Source organism: Rhopalosiphum padi, chromosome 1 (assembly GCF_020882245.1).
Source record: "Rhopalosiphum padi isolate XX-2018 chromosome 1, ASM2088224v1, whole genome shotgun sequence".
Taxonomy (NCBI): Eukaryota; Metazoa; Arthropoda; class Insecta; order Hemiptera; family Aphididae; genus Rhopalosiphum; species Rhopalosiphum padi.
In genome coordinates, this window is record NC_083597.1 from 46,976,879 (window position 1) to 46,991,698 (window position 14,820).

Sequence of the window (14,820 nt, forward strand, 5' to 3'; positions counted from 1 at the left end):
GCCGTTCGTGGTGGAAACGTATAAAAAAATTCGTACAGCAAATGTTTTGTTGTGCGTAATATAGCCTATAGTTTAAAATATAATACAGTGTGATTATTTAAACTTGTACGCAATTATAAGTTAAGTATAATATATATTATATATTTGAACCTAGAAAAGTTCTTTATGGCTTAACGGGTTAGGTTAGGTAAAAATATTGTTATATTGTGTAATTAAAAAATTTAAAAAAAAACTCGATAAAGATAAAAATTTCCTTGTATTTTGTAAGTTAAAATTGAAAATAAATATTGAATTTATCAAAATAAAAAAAGCAAACGGCCCGTAGTGTTCCCAAGCGGTCACCCATCCAAGTACTAACTACACGCCCGATGTTGCTTAACTTCAGTGATCGGACGATAACTGGTGTATTCAACGTGGTATGGTCGTTGGCGATGTGTAGGTAGGAAATAATAGTAATTAAATACCGTAATAAAAAATTTTTTGGTGGTTGTATAAGACGAAAACTGAATTCAGTTAATTTTCAATATTTTTAAAAAATACTAAAAAGCAAACACGACATTAAACATAGATGTATAAATTGAGTTTTGGTTTTACAGTAAAACATACTTACTTACTTATTTACTTATTATATACTAATTAATACTATATCGGTATTGCCGGTATTGGTAAAATATTTTGTCAAAGTACCTACGATCTACCTATACCTACTAGTTTGTAGTTACATGTGTCATGTTGCATACTTAATGAATACGAATTGCAATTGAATTAGAACTTATAGTGGTTGAATATTCCATAATCCGTATCAGGAAATTACCTGTCTATAATATTATGCAATCGCGTTATGTGGATGTCATGCGTTTGGGTGAATTTTTAAAAATTGCAATGTGGGCAATTTAGCATAATGCGTTTGGGCGAGTGGTTTTAAAATATTGTAATGTGTTTGGGTGACTTTTTTTCTTTTGACGGCAGTTTTAACACACTGATCAGTAGTTGATTCGTGGTTATGTTTATTATTATTTGAAAAAGTTAGTGTTTTATCAATGGTAGAATTCACTAAAACACTTAGTACATTAGTACTGTTAGTACATCGAGAACGAAAAGACCCGTTTTTTAGTGGTTAGATTCACGAAAAATATTATTTTCAATTGAAATGCATTGTTTATTTTGTTTTGTATTAAAAATATATTCAATTTTAAGATCCATATTTGACATAAACTCACTAACACGATAATATTAATTCAGTTTGTCTCGCCCAAACACATTACTTTTATTATGCAAGTAAAAAGGCAATTCGTCCAAACGCAGACTGACGGTAATTATAAATCAATAATTATTGTCATAATATAATCATATAGCACAAAAACTATAAATGTATAATATAGGTAGTGTATTTAGTGTATTGCTAATAGTGTATCATTTAAACGTATACGAAGATGCATAGTTTATTAGTTTATTTTATTTTTAATTTAATTTTTATTTTAGGCCCTAAAGCCTAGGGCGGCAAATTTTAACGGTCGAAACGAATTTTTTTTTTTTTTAAAGTAGTAAATTTATTTCAGCCTATGGGCAGCCCTAGACATTCATAAAAAAAATGGATTTCAAATAACTGTAAGCTCAAAAAGAATTGAAATATTTTGAAAATTATATCATGTACAGAAAATAATCATATTTGATGAAAATTTGAAAAAACTACGGTTATTCGTTTTTTGAATTACACAAAAAAAAAAAACAAAATCAATTTTGTTAAAATTTGGCTTTATGTAAAAATTTTCATTTTTTCATAATTTGTTGTTTGTATTTCCCGATTACTTTGAAATTTAAGTACTGTACATTTTTAATTTTAACTTTCTTAAAGTACAAACTAGATTAGATTTGCTATCCCAAACCACCCTCAATGTTGAAAATCGAAGCATTTTTTCATTTTTAATCCATCACATTTTTCAAACATATAAAAATTTGGATTTAATTACAAAAATATATACATTCCATCAAGTTCAATTTTTTCTAAAATTAAGGATAAGAAAATTGTTTTGGGAGCGAGACGACTAACTTCTATTGCATTCTCAGAACTTTTCATCGTATCAACCGACCGGGAAATCCACGGTCGGTCAGAATTTAAATAAAAACGAATGAAAAAAAATGCATTTCCGTCTTTTGACAATAATAATAATACCTACGTGTACGTTGTGCGTACCTATAAAGATATTTAGGTACGCCATTGTATGGTAAACATTGCGATTTATGTTTTCCGATGTATAGCGGCGCGGAGGGATGGGGCCGCGAAGGTTTATCCTTCGGTCGGTGGCTCGCTCTGCTCCGCCGTTCGACCGATCACACCACGAGGTTATAGCCGGTGTTGCCCGAGGTCTGCGATCAGTTCCCGCGCTGTCGCAGACACCGAACGTTGCTGTTAATTTCTAATCCGCAAGTCGAGCGCACCGCGTGCCCGGCTGTTTCTGACGGGACAATTTACGTGAATTTATCAGCCGTCCCACGATTTATCGTGACCACGCGACAGATAAATGAGATATCATATCGCCTGAACAGTTTATTATAATCATCTTCACGTCACGATTTTATTTGCCGATTGTTTAGTAAACATTGTTGTCGTATAGATTAAATCGTTGTATCATTCGAATCGTTTGGCGATCGACGACGGTTCGTCGCGAAAATTTTCGCATCAAAGTGAGTAATTTAGAGAAACACCATCCCATAACCTGTAAAATGTAATTCTGATTATTTAAGAGCCGCGTAAAAGTTTAATATCACGATGGTTGTTGGAAACGTGTTACAAACCTTTCACGTTCCTTTATAATTTATATCTTGTAAACTACGTCGTATCAATTTAAAATAAAATCATTAAAATTCACTCACAAGATCATAAAGGCACTTACTCTATGATAGCATAAAATTACCCATATTTTGGATCAAATATGTTTATGAGAATATACGTAAAACTAGACAAGTGTTATTTGATATTCGATTTTGAACTATTGTTTGAAAGTACCTTTAATTAATTGATTTAGAATGTGTTTTTATAGTAATTATTATTAATTGGTTTTTAATTTTTCTATATTAAAGTCCATGCTTATGATATTTTAATTATTTATTAATTGAATCATAATTTTATGATTTTATTTATTTATGTTACCATATAATTAAAATAAACTATGATTAATAATTTTTGTTAATGTAGGTACAATTAAAATTGAATAATAATTAAATTTTATTTATTTAAAATACAAATTTTGGGGAACATCCAAAAACTCAAGTATAAATATTATTTAATCCTTCCAATCAATATCCCTCAGAACACTATAACTAATGCCCCTTGGTGTGTTAGTAATCGAACCCTTCACAATGACCTCAACATAATGACCATCCCTGATCAAGCATCTAAACTCTATAAACGATTCCATAGCAAATTACTTAATCATTCAAATCCTCTCATATCCAATTTATCCTCCCTAGTCCTTCCCGATATAATCCGTTGACTAAAAAGAAAATGGTTCAAGGATCTATTAACCTAATTATTATTCACACTTAATTTATGAAAAATATATATATATATATATATTATTTATAGTCTTGCATTCGGACTAGTCTATGTTATTATTACTTTTGTACATAATAGCCGGCACTTAGTATAATATCACTTGATATTTCCACTAATCGCGTTCCTCTTGTCATTTTTTTCTTTCTCTATGATCGAATTATTTATTGTATTTACTAATAGTGTAAAAAAACAAATTTTAATATTAATAATAATAAATAAAATACAAATGAAAAAAATATTTTTTTTCTATACTTAAATGCAATAAATTATAATTTATGATAGTATTTTCAAATACTTAATTAACTTACCAATAATTTTATTTTTGAAATCAATCATAGGTAAAACCAACCATTGAGTGCTTATTTACTTTTTGTTAGGCACGTAAAAATCTAAAAATCTTATTAGTTTATACTCGTAAATTATGTTATTTTGCTTAAAAAGTTATGTAGTTAATTCTACAAAGAGCTGCTATTATAGATTCTAGCAAATTATACAAATAAGAATATTATATTTATTAGTTGTTTATTTGTATATATAATAGGTACATTACATTTATATTTATGATTAAATATATGAATTATAACATTATATTTGTATACTATATAAAACTATAAAAGTATAATATAATGTTTCTAGTATTTTAAATTTTACTAGTTATCAGTACCATTTTGTGAGGTTATTTAATGCTATTGAATACTGATATAAATGACATGAACATATTTTTATGCAAAATAAAAAAATATTTTGAAATTTTATTTTGTGGAATTACATATTTTGATTGACTGAGCGTTAAAAAAAATATAGAGTTGAGCAAATTTATCATTGACCTCTGGGAAACATGAAACTTTTCTTACAAGAGTTAAGTGCCAAAGTTCTACGATTTCCGCATAAACACGTCATACAAACACATCATTTTATCTATACAGATGTATAGACTATAGAGTGAGTAAAAATATATTTGTTGTTGACAAATATTTACCAACTTTGATTTATATTAAATTCATAAAGTTTAAGATGATATTTTCAGGATATATGTTTAACCTTTTATTTACCCAGAAAAAACGCAAAAGATACAAATAAGTTTTAAAAGTTAAAACGTTTAAAAGTCAATATAAATATAGGTAAACAGACATAAATATATGATTTGTGATATTGTGAATTAGTAATGAGGTAATTTGACCTTTAATTGTAATCATTTTTAGTTTACTTTTAAATAAATTGTGATTGTACGGGTAACAACACAATATATTTGTATGTGTTATTTCAGTGAAAATTGTAAAATGTTTGCGAATAGTATATTATACACAATACATCCTAAAACCTGTATATAATATATCTTTATATTGGTTCAATGAAATATTTGAAGAAATATAGCGAATATCCTATTTGATAGTATATTGTACATTGACTCCATTAATAAACTAACATTCAAAACTCTAGTATCTGCCATGGTATATTTCATTAAATAAAAAAAGTGCCGATGGGTATTTCCTATTTTTCCAGTAGTTATAACATTTATCAACTATACCACTTAATCAATGGTTATAGGAACTTGAATTACCATTATTACTTATATTACTTTAAGCGAGAACATGTACATTTTTCAACAGTATTTCTTAGGGCGAGGAAAAACTTAGAGAGAAGCTTTATCTATATATTGTAAAAATATTATTAAATTGACAGAAATCCGTTTTTAATGAATTATAAACGTGACGCAGTACGACTTTTTACCTCCTATTTTTATGTCTGTGCATTTATCATTTAAAACATAAATATTTATTATAAAAAGTTTATCTGTGAATTTTGGAAATAGAATTAGTATGTCGAATTGTTTTGTTAAATCTATAATTTAAAAATAATTGTGCTGATTCATAACGGTAATTACGGTAAATATAATTTGTGAATTACTATTTGTTCAATTTTGCTTTGAAGATAAAATTAACAGTTTATAAACTATTTTAAATTAATAAATAATTTTTACGTTCTTAACTTAAATACAGTTATCATAATCAAATACCAATAAATCTTATGTAGATTTTTTATTATATGTATAGATTTTTAAATATTTTATTTCATTCGGTGTTATTACTGGCCATAGAAGTATTATTTAAAACTTTTTAGATATTCTCTAGGGGAATTTAAAATGGGTTTGTCGATGAAAACTTCAAAATCTGTTTTCAGTGATAAAAATTACACTTTACGGAGACTTTGCCTAGCTTGACCGTAGGGATCAGCAAGTACGTTGTAGACTTGTTGTAAATTTCGATTTTTTAAAACTTGGAGTTTAGTTAAGTTTACTTAATCCATAATAGTATTTATATATTAATATATATATATATATGTATTTGCTATGATAATAGTTGTGTAATAATATGTTTGTGTAACAAATGAAAAAATGTACTGTATCAAAATATAAATTAATAATAATATATTAACATCTTAAAAACTTATTACAATAATAATAATTAAATTAAATAAATTTTATAATTGATTTACCGTCATTACATAATATTCGGATAATTTGAAATTGTATATGTATAATATATATTTATATTTTATATTATAACATGTAGATTAAATTTGAATATATTATCAGTATTTATTATTTACATTACCATTTATAAATTAATTTAAATCATAAAAAGTGTTTAAGACATGAAAAAACTGCTAATTATTCAATAATTGAAAAACAGATTATTAAACATTTTTAACAATTTTATTTATCATTTTTTTTTTTTGTAGGAAATACTCATCACTACTGATGCACTTTTCTCCTTGTGTTTATTTATTATTAGAGTTAGTGTTTTATTTAAGGATAATTAATTTTGTCTATAAACTTGACAGTTGTTGGTGGTTGATTATTAGTAACGTAAAATCAGACCATAAAATATTAATTTAGAGCATTATTTTTATTACTTACCAAACAATAAAGTTTTAAAATTGTTTTTAATAATAACTCGAGCAAATAATAATAATAAAAAAATACCTTATTTAAGTTTAATTAGTTTATATTATATAGTAAATACTAATATACATACAAACTACCTATATTATTTATTCCTTGAAATCGAATAAGTTTTACATTTATTTCAAATATCTTTAATTAATTTGTTTTGCTAACTATATATACATAATATATTAATTATTTATCTAATATAATTATTTTCTGTTTACACACAATACTTTAAACAATTTTTACTTTTGTTTATGTTTATAAAATTAGCACAAAGAAATAAATACTAATATTAAAATATTTCCCGGTATATAAAATAGTTTTAAACTATGAACAATTTTTAATTTGATTTCTTAAATATTTTTCTTGTTTTAGTATTACTTTTATGCACTAAGTTTAAAAATATTATGAAAATGCCATTACCAAATTGACATGATATAACTGCTCTTTGACATGAACTATTGATTGGATCTAATTTTCCGTCAATTTGGAAAGTATCAATTTATCGGGAGGGCTCCTAATGCTCATTTCATATTGGGGTCTTATAGTTCACATACAAAAGGAGAACGCACACCCGCGGTCGACTTATATTTGATCAGAATTTTTATTTCTCCAGAGACCACGTATATAACTCTCTCTTTCTCTCCCTTTTATTTTACCCTTCCCTAATTTCTTTCTAGCCCCAGTGAATATCCACTGGGAAAAACACACGGCAATGGTTCTTCCATTAATTTGCCCTCGACATCTCTAGTATATATACACAGTAACGCCGCAAAATACTAGTAAAACTTTGATTACCAGCCCCAAAGTGTTTTTTCTCTTGCACCCGTTTCTTTTTCTCTTTACTTTCCGACAATAAGCATTCTGCAAGGCTTTATGGTATGGCTACAATGTTTCTAAGTTAATTAGAAATTTCATGCTGATGGTATACAACTCATACCACGTCATTTTAGCATTTTCTTATTAATAGTTATTACTTATTACACATATAAAATCTTAAATTCTTTTACACAAAACGTGATTTTTTTAATAAGGTGAATTAATTATAGGCGCGCTTATAATTTATTATTTAAGAATACTTACGATAAAATTAAAGATGAAAATTATATGAATTTTAAATTAATATTACAAATAATAATAATAATAATGTGTTATAATAGTAATTAAACATTTTCTAGTAATATTAATATTATACATAAAATCTCTGAAATATACAAATGTATTAAAGTGATATATCTATTTCTCACCGTCAATATTTAGCTTTTAAATTATAGTAACATAAAAAATAATTTAATTTTTATTTACATACTTTATTTTTAAGAAGGTGCAACAGTTACGATGTATTCAACACAAACAATTTGATCAACGTATTTTATTGAAAAATATTTATTTTTTAAAAGAACCAAAAACAAGCCAATTATAAGTAGTAATTTTAAGTGGAACTGCGGAAGTACCTATGCAGCATATTTATATAAATTCTGATGTATATAATATTAAAACATACAAATTTTAAATACTACGAGTTCCAGTGTCCATCACATATTTTTAAGAAGGCTCACATACATATTTATGGTAGTACTATAGACAATGTGATATATTAATATTATAATACAATATTTTTGATTTAGTGGGGTAAATATTATGAAATATTTTTTTGAATGCGTCATCATTACCCAACCAAAGTGTACTGTTAAAAATTGGAACACCCTAATGGTCGTATTATATAAATTATACACATAGTAAAATATGTTGTATAGTTTTATAATGACAGACGACATGTGATATTAGGGGAAAACTATTATAAATTATAGCATTAAATTTGATTTGTATAAATGGTACTGATTTTAAATATTGAAAATCTAAATATTCTAAACCAAAGTAGTTTTAATATATCGAAATTTTCAAAAATAATAATTTATATTTATTATTATTTTATCATACACATTATTAAAATTTTGAATAAATACCTATTTATTATGTATAGTGTACACTTTACATGCAGTTTATTCAACTATAAATATTATACATTTTTATACAAATGTATTAATATTTTCTAAACAAATGAGACCCGTGTTGTAAGAGAAGTGTTTACAATGAAAATAAGACGTTATAATTGTATAACGTTTATTATAAACTTTTAAATGTACAAAGAAATTTATTACTTAATGAAAATTAGTGAAATTGAGTAGTCTATACATCATAAAAATAAGAATATACGTACTTAACAACAAAAATTGAAACTAAAAGTTTTTGATTATCTTAGTTTTGCTCATGTTTTTATCATCAATCGATAATCTTTTGAAAGCGTGTGTAAGACTTGATATTTCTTTATTAAAATCTATCCATCTGTCACCTAAAGCTATCAATTATTTTTATTATTTTTTAAACTTTAAAACATTTATTTTTATTTCAAAATGTTTAATTTTATTTCACATCCTCTAAACTTCGAGTCAAAATTAATTTAATCTCAATATATTGAGTTTATTGTTAACACGAAGAGTTAAAAATTAATTATAAATGTATAAAATATATGTTTTTTTTAATGTTTTGATATAGTAAGTTCCAGCTTACGAAATAATTTCTAATTTCGATCTTTTTGTATGAATAATGTTTCTTTTTGAATAATTAGTTTTAAAAGCAGTATAATCAGGTACAAATCAGTGAAGAAGTCAATGGAAGTCAAAATATTAAAGTTAATTAAATTATAATAATAATATTAGGTATACCGATTTGAGATAAGCCTAAACATAATATAAACATTGGAAAATGTACTAGTTGGCCCGCCAAATATGTCACAATTGGTTGGTTGATAATTAGATACCTACACATTTAATTCAAATTATTGTATCACGTTAAAAATAAATAATTAATAAATAAACAATATGTGGTACTATTATTTTTTAGTATTGACGTAGGCGACCGCACCGTGAAACCAATCAATTTCTATTCATAAAACATATTTTATGAAATCGATAAACCGATCGGTAAAGATATTCGATTCTCACCGAAAACACGAGTGTTTTTGTTATGAAAAGAAGTTATTATATTCTAATATAGTTATTGTTGTTGTAGTGAAGGGTGCATCTAACGCCAGACGGCTGACTGGCTTAGCATGTAATAATAAGCAACAATTCATTGCAATGCGTCTAGTTGCAGAGACAAATTGCAAACATTTTTGACCCCGTTAGTCAGCTGGGGTTCATGGGCCATTAAAATACGCGAAAGTGTCGTGCATGTGTCCCTTATTAACGGTACATTAACCACGGCATAATGCCGGTCACCATCCATCGTTTGGAAACAGGAAAAAAAATATAATCGTTGATTTTGAATGCATAAATTTTGAGTCTTATTCTATTCTATTATTGTGAAAAAAATTGCCCTATTACAAAACCAGGAACGGTATTAGAGGTCTTTTAATGCGGAAAAATGGTCCGATATTTTTATATTATACACGGTAACAATGAATGTTTCGTTAAGAGGATTAACTGTAACAAAAACGGTGGTTATGGTTTTGGTTTTCTGAGGTTATCATACCATTCATACCCTTTTGTTCGGGCCACGTTTAATCCAGCTATATCTGAGTGTGCTTATGATTCTGTACCATATACAGCCATATTACAGTGTCTATATGCACTTATATGTACGTTTATTCATAATTATTATTGGTTTTGTTGTATGTGTAAAATGCAGCACAGTTGATACAAACAAATACACGTTAAACTGTGGTGGTGGTGGTGGGGGAGGAGTGTTTTTATATACTGGTAAATACCTAATAATCAAAATTAAAAAAACATAGTTATATTCAGTCTGTTTGTAAGAGAAAAAATTGTAGTTGTAACTTGAGCTGTAATTATTTACAAAGCGCTTACTGTTTACATTTGTTTCTTTACTATATTGGATGTCGTTAGAAAAAATATTTTAAAATTTCCTATACCACTGCCAGCTGGCTTTACTGAATTCCACAGAGAACACGGACCATGACTTATAATTAAACCTAATAAACTAAAAAAAAAATTATTAAAATTAACGCCCATTAATTATTAAAACTCCAATTATCTATATATAGGATTCGTATAATTCGTATAGTTTACGCTGCACGATATGGATAAAGCACAAGAACAAAGCGCAACATGTTGCGTATAAACAAAATTAAAAAAAACAAGTCCAGCGAAACCAAATTTTTAGGAAACAACGCTTTCAGTTTTGTTTCTTCTATAGAAATAACCGGATAAACCTGACTCAGTTGTTAAAATTATGCAAAATAAAGGCAGGAGATTATAAGTCGTATTTGTGTTAAATTAAAAAATATATTTAAATACCCAGATAGATCGACTTTTTTTAGTACACCGAGCTTATGATTAACCACTCATTTTTATTTATGTTTTGTATCCTTTCAATTGTATTTGAGCAATGATAAAACATTTATTAAACCTACTGCTTATGATGTGGTTAATTTATTTAATTTATATAATATTTTTAAATTCTAAAAGTATAAATATGTATATTGTAGTTAAATAAATTATATTATAATAAATTTACTAACAATAATATGTGTGAACAAATTAATAACTTTATAATTATTTATATATGAATCATCAACAAGAAAAGGCGAATAATTCTCATTAAATATCCTTCTATCTTCCAAGTTTATTCGTGATTATTGATTATATTGTAATATTTAAAAACAATTTTTTTATCATTATAAATTATCATTTTTTAGTTCATTTATTTAAAACTAATTTGATGATACATAGTTTATATAACTTATCATGTAATATGTAGCTTAATAATAAAAATTTCAATAGTGTATTTTTTTAAATTAATTTCATGGTTAATTGAAGTTTAAATTATGACTTTTATGAGCATTGAAAATATATAGCATGAGATATGAGAAAATTAATATTATTTTATGTGTGATTTTTCTTTTGTAAAAATTATTTTAAGGTATTTTTTAAAAGTTGTATGCATATCCACCAATTTTTTTTGTTGTACATAATAAAATATTATGTGGTACTATAAACAGATTGAAAATTGATAACAGATTGGCTTTTACTGCTTTAGAAAGGTCATTTTTTAAAATCGAGTCCTGTAACCTTTTTTTTCGTGATACACTGTGCCCAAGAAGAGGATTTCTTTCTAACATGTACCCCGCACATTTCTTATTTTTATAATTGATTTAAAATATTTATATTTCAAATTAAAATATAATTTGTGACATAATTTAATAAACACATTTTTGAGGAAAATTTATTTTAAAAATAAATCTGATGTTTAATTCGAATCTTAAAGTCATTATTATTATGATACTTCGAAATTATATAAGTATGTATATTAATATCAACGCTAAATAAGTTATTCTACAATAATATGTTAGAACATATATACTCGTATTTCTTAATTTTTGAGTAGGGGACGTTATTTAACCGTTAAATTCCTAAATCATATAACCAACACATTTAAATTTAAAAGGGCTACGGATAAATCTGTTTAATGTATTGTATTTTTTTTTTAAATTAATATACCAATAGTTAAAATATGAAAACTATTTTGTTTTCATTTTATTGAAAACGTTTTCCATGCCATTGAAATAAAAACTAGTATTTTTTTTTTTTAAATAACAATATCGGAAATAGAAACACTTAAATCAAAATAATGTAAATTAATGACTGAAGTAAATTTCTAGTTGTCGATGTTTCTATTTTAATGTTAATCGTATATAGGCACGTAAAAGTTAAAACGTTACGTGAAACTGCCATAAATTGAATAACGACTACAGTCTTACATTTTAAAAGTGATACTATTTCAAAGGAACTGGAAATAATAGATTACTCACAGAGACGTTTTAAAATGTGGCAGTATTGATCTCAGCGAAACGCTAAAATCTAACACTGGAAGAACGTTGCAATGTTATTACACAGTCTATGATTGGCCTAGATAGATTATGGCATTCTTGCGTTATGTAGATAAAACAATCTGGTACCCAACTGCACCCTCGACTAAATACGTCCAACTTTTGAGTTATGACGGTATTCTACCGACGGAGTCAAATATATTTACACATTTTCTTAATAAAAATATGCATATACCTATTTTATGTAAACATTTTGAATTAAAATATTTATAAACATCTGGCCCCGTGTATATGTTATACTATATAGTGCCCCTTCATTATTTTCAATTTAAGCCAATGTCTAATGATTTTTTTGACGATTTCCATTTTAATGTTGTTGTTAAGTATTTTAATGTTATAGGGAAATATTGACGAAGAAATATATAATATTTTAGAGTAATGATACTTTAAAGTTTCGTCTGGTGAGAAACGTTGATTTTCTGTAAGCATTTAATTCCGTTAACTATTGTAGGTATTACAATATAGCGATGTGCGATTTTATAGAATTAAATGACATTTATTAGTCTTTCGTTTTAATTTTAAATGTCTGAATGAAACGAATAAAATTGCGTAACAAAGTGATACGAGTTAAACTTTTGCCCCAAATTAAATAGGCATTGTCATAATATATAGTATTCGTTATGCGATGCAGTGTTTTACGGTAGATATGTAGTATCGTTGTCATCTCCTGACTCTTCGTGGTTAACGCGTTTTAATAGTCATAATAATATCGTAATGGCAGTGTTGTGACAACGAAACCAACCCAAATTAGAAATGGAATTTACTGTTTTGAAAAATATGTAATAAATCAAGCATGTTTACCACTCTCCCCGCCGTTAGTCGCATTTCCTGGTGCACTGTTATTTTAAATCTGTATACTCCAGAACTCGGATTTACAATATATTATGTGACACTCGTTTGAAAAAAATGTGTTATTGTAAAATATTGCACGGTGCCCTGCAAAAAAAAAAAAAGTAATAATAATAATTTCACGCGTTACGAATCACACATAGGGGAACATCTGTCGCGGACGCCACCCCTTTCATTTTTCCGAAAAGCGCTACACGAGTTCTGAGGTCTGAAATTGACTCTTGCCAACAGACCATGATTCATATTTTCGTTTGATCGGTTTCATTAATGGCTTTATAAAGAAATTGTTCATATATTTTTTTCATTTTTGAAGTATATAATATATATATTTATATATATTGTTTAATAATAGAGTGGGCGTTATTTTATTATTTTAATTATAATTAAGACAATGTTTAGTCTCATTATAAAAACATTAATAAACGTTTCAGAATTTTACTTTTTTACGTTAAAGAAATAGACAAGTTAGTCTGAATTTGCTAATACAGTGAATTTGTTTTTAATATATGTGTTTTGCAATCTACATTAACAAGATATAAATATTTAAATTAAAGTTTAACAGTTTTACAATGCGTTAAATGTATGAATACTAAACTTATATTTTTGGTTAAATTTAAATAAATCAATGCTAGGTAAAATCATTAATTACATAATATTTTTATCGAAACTTTAAATGTAGGAAATTTAGATAGGTATTTTATTATTATTGGATGCATAAGGATATTTAAAATAATGTGATCAAATAAAATGTATAATAAATCATACTAAAGTTTTGTATTTATAGAGAAATTAAGGTATGCAATTAGTAATGGATTCCACGATCTATCGGTTTAATAATAAGGTTATGTATTTGTTAAATAATTTAAGTAACATATTTAGATTGGTTTGGAAATAGATTAAAAATTAATTTAATTTTGTTACTTAATATCTTAAGTTATCAATTATTATATAATCCATAAACTATTGCATTTGGTTTTATTTAATGTGAATATTTAATATGTTTTGTATTTATTTATTAATACTTTAACAGGGTTCTAATTAATTAGATTAATATTAGTATGCTTAATATATATGTATCTAAATTAACATTGGTAAAATATAAGTAATTAAATTGTTTTGAATAAATGTAATAATAAATAAAAATAAAATTTAAATTTCATAATTTACCACGCCCACATTGTCGTTTGTAATTAGTCTTCTTAGGGGTTTATTTGATTAATAATCAGCAATTATACGTCCAATTTACAATATTTGAATTTATTTTAAGTTAACACCACAATTATTATTTATTCACGTTGACTTGAAATTCATAAGATTTGGATAATTTAATATAATATATAATCTACCAAAAATTGTCTTGGTTCAGTACTCTTTCATAATTTCTTAATTTGTATTTCTGAAATCATATTATATTAGTATGTTTCAAAGTTTAAGACGAATAATTGTTGCTGACATAATTATTAACAATAGATATTTTTTTCAACCATCGCAATTAATGTATGTTATAAGAAAACGCATCTTTATGAAATATTACTTTAGAGGAGTGCTTTA

General features: G+C 25.9%; 1 protein-coding gene and 1 pseudogene across 2 annotated transcripts in view; one reads left to right on the forward strand and one right to left on the reverse strand.

The window, feature by feature from the left end:
* Positions 1-309: 309 nt before the first annotated feature.
* On the reverse strand, positions 310-430 carry LOC132918760 (5S ribosomal RNA; annotated as a pseudogene).
* Positions 431-2,382: 1,952 nt separating this feature from the next.
* The window catches only part of LOC132931612 (connectin), a 230,810-nt gene continuing 218,372 nt past the window's right edge, over positions 2,383-14,820 (forward strand). For both annotated transcript variants that reach the window (XM_060997489.1, XM_060997490.1), the window contains exon 1: positions 2,383-2,685. The gene's annotated coding sequence lies outside the window, so the exon portion shown is untranslated. The remainder of the gene's footprint in view (positions 2,686-14,820) is intronic.